The sequence below is a fragment of the Piliocolobus tephrosceles genome, chromosome 2 (assembly GCF_002776525.5).
Source record: "Piliocolobus tephrosceles isolate RC106 chromosome 2, ASM277652v3, whole genome shotgun sequence".
In the NCBI taxonomy this organism is placed as follows: Eukaryota; Metazoa; Chordata; class Mammalia; order Primates; family Cercopithecidae; genus Piliocolobus; species Piliocolobus tephrosceles.
Genome location: NC_045435.1, coordinates 48,322,915 through 48,333,143, shown reverse-complemented (window position 1 = coordinate 48,333,143; position 10,229 = coordinate 48,322,915). Strand labels below are relative to the sequence as shown.

General features: G+C 46.0%; 1 long non-coding RNA gene across 1 annotated transcript in view; it reads left to right on the top strand.

Annotated features, from left to right (window-relative positions):
* Positions 1 to 6,101: 6,101 nt before the first annotated feature.
* LOC116418708 overlaps positions 6,102 to 10,229 on the top strand; it is a 12,533-nt gene continuing 8,405 nt past the window's right edge. The window contains exon 1 of the long non-coding RNA XR_004228840.1: positions 6,102 to 6,231. This is a non-coding gene — a long non-coding RNA (uncharacterized LOC116418708). The remainder of the gene's footprint in view (positions 6,232 to 10,229) is intronic.

Below are 10,229 nucleotides of genomic sequence, written 5' to 3'. Positions count from 1 at the left end.
AAAAAAAAAAAAAAAAAAAAAAAAAAAAAAAAAAAAAAGAAGGAGAAAAAGTAAATCCCGAGTAGAAGTGAAAGGGGAGAAAAAAGTTATGAAAACAAACAAAAAACAAGAGAAAGAAAGCATTCTTATTTCCCCAACATAGTTTCTTCTCCCACCTTAGCTTTCTTCCCACATGAATGGAATGGTATATACTTATAAGGTTGATTGATGTCCCAGTTATTTTGTAGCTGCTTGTCTTTCCATTTAATATTGCACAGCATTACTGCATGAGGGAAGTCTAGCTAAACTTTAAAAAACAACATTACACAGCAGCATTTCCCAAGATGTCACAGTCTTCAGAATAAGATATATATATATATATATATATATTTTTTTTTTTTTTTTTTTCTTGGAGACAAGTCTCATTCTGTCACCCAGGCTGAAGTTGCAGTGGCAGGATCATAGCTCACTGCAGCCTTGAATTCCTGGGCACAAATAATCCTCTTGTCTCAGCCTCTGGAGTAGCTGCGACTACTGGCATGCATCACCACACCCAGCTAATTTTTTTTCTGTATTTTTTGTAGAGACAGGGTTTGGCCATGTTACCAAGGCTGGTCTTGAACTCCTGACCTCAAGTGATCCACCGGCTTCAGCCTCCCAAAGTATTGGGATTATAGGCGTGAGCCACCACACCCAACCACACCCAGGTAATTTTCAAAATTTTTGTAGTCATCATTTTTTTAAAAAAGGAGACATTCATGTTACTTAATAGAGTTGTGCCCTTGATCACCCATTTCTCTTGGTTGTTTCCAATTTTTCACCATCATAAATAATGCTGCCACCAATATTTGCATATACACCTTTTCCTAAATTTCAAATTATGTCCTTAGGATAGATTCCCAGAAGTCGGGTTGCTGGATCAAAGGGTAGGAACATTTTTATGGCTTCTTCTGTGTGTTGCTAGACTGCTCTTCCGATGAGTGGCTACTGGTTTAAGCTGCCGTTAGCATCACACAAGACTGCCAGTTTCCACTTGGTCTTCCTAGTGTGACGTGTTATGATTGAAAATAGTTTTGCTATTTTAATGAGAAAATAAGCTACCTCTCCATTGTTTTAACTTTCTTTGGTTATGAGAGACAATTTATTTTATTTTATTTTTATTTTTTTTGAGACAGAGTCTCGCTGTGTCACCCAGGCTGGAGTGCAGTGGCATGATCTCAGCTCACTGCAACCTCTGCCTCCCGGGTTCCAGCGATTCTCCTGCCTCAGCCTCCCAAGTAGCTGGGACTACAGGTGCCAGCCACCAGGCCTGGCTAATTTTTGTATTTTTAATAGAGTCGGGGTTTCACTATGTTAGCCAGACTGGTCTTGAACTCCTGACCTCATGATCCGCCAGCCTCAGCCTCCCCAAGTCCCAGGATTACAGGCATGAGAGACAATGAACAGCTTCCCCCTCTTAAAAATAAGCTAGTTAATACATCTTTTTTAGTAAATTGGATTGGGAAGAAGGCTCTGGCCTGCTCACAGTTTAACCTCTCTGAGCCTCAGTTTCTTCATCTGCAAAAGGGAGTGGTACCAAAGTGATTGTGAAATCAAGTGAGATAAAGTCTGGGATAACTTTTTTTTTTTTTTTTTTAGACGGAGTCTGGCTCTGTCGCCCAGGCTGGAGTGCAGTGGATGGATCTCAGCTCACTGCAAGCTCCGCCTCCTGGGTTCCCGCCATTCTCCTGCCTCAGCCTCCCGAGTAGCTGGGACTACAGACGCCTGCCACCTCGCCCGGCTAGTTTTTTGTATTTTTTAGTAGAGACGGGATTTCACCGTGTTAGCCAGGATGGTCTCGATCTCCTGACCTCGTGATCCGCCCGTCTCGGCCTCCCAAAGTGCTGGGATTACAGGCTTGAGCCACCGCGCCCAGCCGGATAACTTCTTTTAACAGTGTAGGTATTCATTACCGTAATCCCACTCAGCCTCAAATTAATTTACCTAATATTTGCCTATGTATTATAAAACCTTCTGCTTTGTCAATAATCTTTTTTTTTTTTTTTCCTTTTGAAACGGGGTCTCACTTTGTCGCCCAGGCTGGAGTTCAGTGGCATGATCTTGGCTCACTACAACCTCCGCCTCCCAGGTTCAAGTGATTCTCCTGCCTCAGCCTCCAGAGTAGCTGGGATTATAGGTGCATCACCATGCCCAGTTAATTTTTGTATTTTTAGTAGAGACAGGGTTTTGCCATGTTGGCCCAGCTGGTCTTGAATTCCTGACCTCAGGTGATCTGCCTGCCTCGGCCTCCCAAAATACTGGAATTACAGATGTGAGCCACCATGCCCGGCCAGCAATCTTGAAAACTTCCACTGCCTCCCAAATCTTGAAAAACTTCTCTCTTTGTGTGTGTGTGTGTATGAGACAGAGGAGAGAGAGCGAGAGCGAGCGAGCGAGCGAGAGAGAGAGAGAGAGAGAAGAGAGGAAAAAGGAGAGAGGAGAGAGGAGTGAGAAAGAGAGGAGAGAGAAAAGAGAGGAGAGAGACCTGAGGTCTTAGAAGGCTGGAGGCAAGGTCGCTCCTTTCCATTCTTTAATTTACTCAATTTTTCGAGGGAAATACTACGACTTGTTTGGAGTCTTGCGGGTAAGAGCCCTTCGTTACTAATGATATTAATAATGGCATCTGTTAATGCGGACGTCGTTATTATCTAACATTGGCAGAAGAAAGCTCCGCAGCACAAGGGCGCAGCCTCCCGTGTTCTGCAGACCCGATTTCGCATTTGGGAGGAGAGCTCCACTCCCCAAAGGTCAGTGACACTCCAGACCCTGCAGAGACGCCTCCAGGGCGCGAAGTGGACCCTGGCCGACCTGGCAGGGGCAGGAGCCAGAATCCATCAGTTAACCACTCTGAAGGACGTTTCTGCCTCAACGTTTTCCCCGTTGCTAGGAAACACGGCTTCGCCGCTGCTCATTGGTTAGCGCCCCCTCTTGTGTCTATGCCCTGTAATAGCACCCACAGTTGAGCAAACAGCAAAGACTGTTTAACACATGATTTAAATCGTCTTTATTGTGAAATATAACACACAGAAAAGTATCTAGGATATACACAGAGCTTGGAAAATAGATATTATTTATCTATTGTGTAACCCACCTACAAAAACAAAGCACTGCCAGCGCATTAGACACTGGCCCTGCTTCTCTCCCTCCTTCTCCCCAGCAGGTGTTTATCTTTTCCACTTTCCTTACAGTTTTATTACCAGTATGAATGTATCCTTTTTTTAGGATTTTATTTTTCTTTGTTTTCTGGCTGCTCCTCCAACTTGCCAAGCTGGCTCCTGCCTCAGGGCCTTCGTACTTGCTATTCCTTCTGCCTGAAACACTTTTCCTCCAGATAGCCACATAGCTAGACCTTCACTTCCTTTGTCCAATGTCATCTTTTCAGTGAGAGCTTCCCCAGCACTCCCTGTCCCCTGCCTTTTTTTTTTTTTTTTTTTTTTTTTTTTTGACTTTGTTTTTTGCTCTTGTCGCCCAGGCTGGAGTGCGATGGTGTGATCTCAGCTCAGTGCAACCTCTGCCTCCTGGGTTCAAGTGATTCTCCTGCCTCAGCCTTTCAAGTAGCTGGGATTACAGCTGCCCACCACCATGCCCACCTAATTATTGTAGTTTTAGTAGAGACAGGGTTTCACCATGTTGGCCAGGCTGGTCTCAAACTCCTGACCTCAGGGGATCCATCCTCCTCAGCCTCCCAAAGTGCTGGGATTACAGGCGTGAGCCACTGCACCCAGCGCCCCCCATCCTCCGCTTCTTACATAGCGCTTAGCACCCTCTGACACATTTTTCTTACCTCTATCTTCCCCCACTAGAGTTGAAGCTATATCAGAGTTTCTCAACTTCAGCACTATTGCCGTCTGAGGCTGGAGAATTCACTGTTATGGAGGCCTGGCCCGTGCACTGCAGGGCATTTGGGAGTATCCCTGGCTTTTACCAACCAGATGCTAGTTGCACCCTCCTCACCATGGTTGTGACAATTAAAAGTGTCTCCAGGCATTGCCAAATGTTCCCTGGTTGGTGGTGCAGCAGGATGGTGGCCAGGGCAAAAATCACCTTACTGAGAACTGCTGAGACTTTGGGCTGGCTTTGTTTACCCCTTGTCTAAAACAGTCGGGTATCCAGTAATCGTTTACTCACCTCAGTCTTAGCAGAGCCTGGCACACAGAGTGAAGTCTCAACAGAAATTTGATGAATGAGACCGGGTGCCATAGTTCATGCCTGTAATCCAATCACTTTGGGAGGCAGAGGTGGGTGGATTGCCTGAGCTCAGGAGTTTGAGACCAGCCTGGGCAACATGGTGAAACACCATCTCTACTAAAATACAAAAAATTATCCAGGCATGGTGGTGCGTGCCTGTAGTCCCAGCTACTCAAGAGGCTGAGGTAGGAGAATCGCTTGAACCCGGGAGGCGGAGGTTGCAGTGAGCCGAGATCGTGCCACTGCACTCCAGCCTGGGTGACAGAACGAGACTCTGTCTCAGAAAAAAAGTTTGATGAATGACTAAATGACTGATTGCATGAATAAGTGACTGATTGAATGAGTGACTAAATGACTCACTGAATGAGTGATACAGTGACCTCAAGGGTTGACAGCTACCTTTGAATCTTACCAAAGTATTTCCTTTAGTTTTCACTCCAACCAAAGAGTGTTGAGGTGGGAAATTCATCAAGAATAGAGGCTTGAGGCCAGTTGAAAGGAATCTTCCCCATAATCCCAGCACTTTGGGAGGCTGAGACAGGCGGATCAACTGAGGTCAGGAGTTCGAGACCAGCCTGGCCAACATGGCGAAACCCCATCTCCACTAAAAATACAAAAATTAGCTGGGCATGGTGGTGTGTGCCTGTAATCCCAGTTATTTGGGAGGCTGAGACAGGAGAATCACTTGAACCCAGGAGGCGGAGGTTGCAGTGAGCTGAGATCACACCACTGCACTTCAGCCTGGACAACACAGCAAGACTCCGTTTCAAAAAAAAGAAAGAAAGAAAGAAAAGAAAGAAAGAAAGAAAGAAGAAAGAAAGAAAGAAAGGGATCTTATCAAGCTTCCCCTGGGACGCTTTTCTTAGCCAAGTAACTTGAAACAGTTTTCTACACTCAATGTCTCTATGTCGCTACTCCCTCACTGTCTACACTGGCTCACTTGACTCCAACCTGAACTCTGCCCTCAGCACTCCCCTGAAACTGCTCTGGATCAAGTCACCAGTGGCTTCCTTGTTATGAAACCCATCAGCACTGTGAAGATGGAGTAACAGAGACTGGGTTTGCCTCCCACTGGAAACAACTAAAAACTGGACAACACGTGTGAAGCAACCGTTTTTAGACATTGGACATCAGACAGTGGAAGGCAGTGACCCCCAGAGAGGGGAAGCAAATGATGGAATTCCACAGTGGCCCTGGTCTACAGGCTGCAGGGCAGAGAGGGTGCTACGGACTGACATGTGTCCCCCACATTCATACCTTGAAGCCCTAACTCCCAATGTAGCTGTGTTTGGAGATGGGGTCTATGAGGAGATAAAGGTTAAATGAGGTTATAAAAGTGGGCCCTAGACCCGGCGTGGTGGCTCACGCCTGTAATCCCAGCACTTTGGAAGGCCGAGGTGGGCGGATCACGAGGTCAGGAGAATGAGATCATCCTGGCTAACACGATGAAACCCCGTCTCTACTAAAAATACAAAAAATTGGCCAGGCATGGTGGCGGGCACCTGTAGTCCCAGCTACTCGGGAGGCTGAGGCAGGAGAATGGCGTGAACCTGGGAGGCGGAGCTTGCAGTGAGCCGAGAGGGCGCCACCGCCCTCCAGCCGGGGGGAAAAAGGGAAACACCACCAAAAAAAAAAAAAAAAAAAAAAAGAGACTCCAAGCCTGGGCAACATAGTGAGTTCCTGTCTCTCCAAAAAATAACAAAATTAGCAGGATGTGGTGGCATGTGCTTGCAGTCCTAGCTACTCAGGAGGCCGAGGTGGGAAGATTGCTTGAACCCAGGAGTTTCAGGCTAAAGTGAGCTATGATCGCACCACTACACTCCAGCCTGAGCAACAGAGTAAGATCCTGTCTTTAAGAAAAAAAGAAGATGAAAGACATTCTCTCTGTCTCTATTTCTGTCTCTCTCTTTCCCTGTCATGTGAGGACACAGTGAGAAGGGAACCATCTACAGGCCAGGAAGAGAGCTCTCCCCAGAAACTGACCACGCTGACACCTTGATCTTGGACTTGCACGCCTTCAGAACCGTGAGTAATAAATTTCTGTTGTTTAAGCCATCACCCAGTATGTGGTATTTTTTGTTTGTTTTAGAGACAGAATCATGCTGTGTCACCCAAGCTGGAATGTAGCGGCACAATCATAGCTCACTTCAGCCTCAAATTCCTGGGCTCAGCCTCCCACCTCAGCCTCTCGAGTAGCTGGGACTACAGGCATGTGCCACCACATCCAGCTTCCCAATTTACGGTCTTTTGTTATGGCAGCCTGAGAAGACTAAGAAGAGTAGCCCAGGCATGGTCTGATGATCTTACTGGATTGAAGAGATGGGGGTTTGGGGAGGTGAAGGCCACTGGAGTTCTTAGGGCCGAGCACCACAGCAGAGACTGCTGCAGGGAGAGAGCAATGCCTGGACATCTCCAGAGGGTCCTCCTCATGTCTTTAGCTGAGTACTGATCAATGCATGCATGAGACAAGACTCAGCAACATTTTTCATCCTTCACTTACTTTATTCCTCAGAAGTTCTTGACACAACTGATTTACCTCTCCTTTTTTTTTTTTTTTTTTTTTTTTTTGAGATGGAGTCTCACGCTGTTGACCAGGCTGGAGTGCAGTGACGTTATCTCAGCTCACTGCAACCTCCACCTCCTGGGTTCAAGCGATTCTTCCACATCAGCCTCCCAAGTAGCTGGGATTACAGGCCATGCACCACCACACCCAGATAATTGTTTTTCTTTTTTTTTTTTTTGAGGCTGAGTTTCGCTCTTGTCATCCAGGGTGGAGTGCAATGGTGTGATCTCGGCTTACTGCAACCTCCGCCTCCTGGGTTCAAGCGATTCTCCTGCCTCAGCCTCCTAAGTATCTGGGATTACAGGCATGCACCACCATGCCTGGCTAATTTTTTTTTTTTTTTTTTTTGTATTTTTAGTAGAGACAGGGTTTCTCCATGTTGGTCAGGCTGGTGTCGAACTCCTGACCTCGTGATCCACCGGCCTTAGTCTCCCAAAGTGCTGGATTACAGGCGTGAGCCACCGCGCCTGGCCTCCTCTTCTTCTTAAAGCATTTCTTCCCCTTGGCTTCTGTGAACCCCTTATTCCTGGTTTTTTTCTTGTCTTCCTGTCCATACCTTCTGGGTTTTCTTTTCCACAACCTGAGTTTTAAATGCTGAGGGTCTTCATAGCTTGATCTTCAGCCCTATTCTCTTCTTATTCCACATTTGGTCCCCAGCACCTCACATAATGCCCGCCACATACTAGGAGCTCAAATATGTAGTGATTGCCTGTTCAGGTAGGTGTTGACAACTCCTAGAGTGTTGTGAGGTTTTTCACCTGTTTCCCAGCCCCATATATCCAACTGCATGAGACGTGCATCCTCTTACATGTCCCTTAGATACCTCAAAATCATCACATCCAAGATAGAATGTGTCATGTGCTCCAGCTGTTCCTCCCCAAATACATTCTGTTCTTTTATGATACTGGAGGCAGGTTGGAAGCACAGGCTCCGCGCCTCCCCCTGCCCCGGCTAGAGACTACATTTCCCAGCCTCCTTTGCAGTTAAGGGTGGTTAGTGACTAAGTTCTTACAGTAGAATGGGAATTAAAGTGATGTAAACAATTTCTGTGTCCTTGCTTAAAAATAATTTTCTTGTCTTCTACATCCTCTCATCTCCCTGCCCATAGACTGGAACACAGACAGAGTGACCACTTAGCTTTGATCCTACAGACTAAGATAGCATTCTAAGACACATCTGAGCCACAGACGGGTCCCTGAGTGACTGTGTGGAGCAGAGCTATCCCACCAGTCTGGACTGCTCAACTCTGGAATGCTACTGAAAGAAAAACAAAGTCCTAATTTATTTAAGCCATTGTATTTTTGTATCTCTTTGTCATAAAACTGCAAGTTCTATTCCTAACTGATCTACACACAAACCTGCTTTCCCATCCACATTCATAGAAGAACATACTGTCATTGCTGTATGACAAACTTCTTAGGCTGTAAGAAACAGAAATTCCCACTCAAATTGGGTGAAAGAAAAGAGGGAAGTTTCTTGCTTCATAAAATAGGGTTAACTGCATGGGTAGCTTGATCCAGAAGGTAACTTTGTTATCAGGACTTGGTTTCTCAGCTTCTCTGGGTTCTACTCCACTTCATGTAGACTCATTCTCAGATTGGCCCCTATATGGTAGCAAGATGGTGGCCACGATTCCAAAGTTCAGAGCCTCACATCATGAAATGCAACAGAGAAGTAGTTGCTTCTCTTAGAAGCCCCAGCAGAAGTCTCTGTTTTAATGATCTATTGCAGTGTAATAAACCAGTGCAAAGCTTAGTGGCTTAAAACACAGCAATTCGCTGTTTTTCATGATTCTTCAATGGGGTCTGAGCTCAGCTGTGTGGTTGAAGAGCAAGAGTGGGGAAAGGAGAAGAGGGGCAGTGGGGAAAGGGGACAGAAGAACAGGGATGGTGGAATGGGGAAAAGTGGGGGAAAGAGGTGGGGAGGGGAAAGGGGAAAGTGGAAAAGGGGAAAGAAGGGGAGCAGTGGGGAAAAACGGGGAGAAAGGTGGGGAAAAAGGAAAGAAGGGGAAAGGTGGGGGAAGGTGGGGAAAGGGGGGGGAAAGCGGGGGAAGGGGGGGAAAGGTGGGGAAAAAGAAAAGAAGAAGAGGATGGTGGCAAAAAGTGTAGGAAAAGGTGGGGAGAAAAGGTGGGGAAGGGAAAGAAAAAGTGGAACAGTGGGGAAAAGAAAGAAAAAGAGGAGAGGCAGGAGCTGTCAGGCCTCTTAAAGGCTCATCCTGGGACAGTCACATGTCACTTGTGCTATAGTCCGTTGGTCAAGGCAAGTCACCATTCCATCTGAGGTTGAAGGGCAGAGGAAGCAGGCTGCCTGTTGATGGCAGGGACAGCACATGCACCCAAGGCGAGTGAAGACCGGTGGCTTCGTCTTTGGAGACTAGCTACTTGATTACCTGTGGTTCTATTGAGTTCTGAAACTGAATTAGTTGGTTTACAGACTATTCTGCTGTGCCACAGACACCTAAAAATGGAAAAAGGAAGAACAGACTCTGGCAGACAGCTGGTGCCTCTGCCTTGTGTCCATGAATCAATGACTAGAATATGCTGATTGGCAAAATGCCAGTCAAGACACATCCCTGGGGCTAGTGGTGGGGTCAACCCTCCCAAAACTCATTGGGTGCAGGTTTTATTTATTTTTACCTTTTAAAACATTGGGATATAATAGGCAAAACGTAAAATTATAACTGTTTTTAAGTGTGCAATTTAGCAACATTAAGTACATTCACAAGGTCTTGAAATCATCACTATTATTCATCTCCAGAACTTTTTAATCTGTACATGTTAAGCATAACTCTCTATCTCAGCCTTCCCTCAGCTCCTGCCTGGTATCTTCTTTCTGTCTCTATGAATTTGCCTATTCTAGGTGTTTATAAGTGAAATCATACAATATTGTGTGTGTGTGTCTGGCTTATTTCACATTTCACTTAGCATTATGTTTTCTTTCTTTCTTTTCTTTTTTTTTTTTTTGAGATGGAGTCTTGCTTTTTCTCCCAGTCTGGAGTGTAGCGCAGCAATCTCGGCTCACTGCAAGCTCCGCCTCCTGGGTTCATGCCATTCTCCTGCCTCAGCCCCCCATGTAGCTGGGACTACAAGTACCCGCCACCACGCCTGCCTAATTTTTTGTGTGTGTATTTGTAGTAGAGACGGGGTTTCACCGTGTTAGCCAGGATGGTCTCAATCTCCTGACCTCGTGATCCACCCACCTAGGCCTCCCAAAGTGCTGGGATTACAGGTGTGAGCCACTGTGCCCGGCCAGCATTATGTTTTCAAGGTTCATCCATGTTGTAGCAGAAATCAGGATTTTATTCTTTTTTATGGCTAAATCATATTCCATACAGTGGAAGGCCACATTTTGTTTACCCATTCATCTGTTGATGGACACTTGGTTGTTTCTACTTTTTGGCTATTGTGAACACTGATGCTATGAACACTGGTGTACAAGTAACTCTTTGAGTCCCTATTTT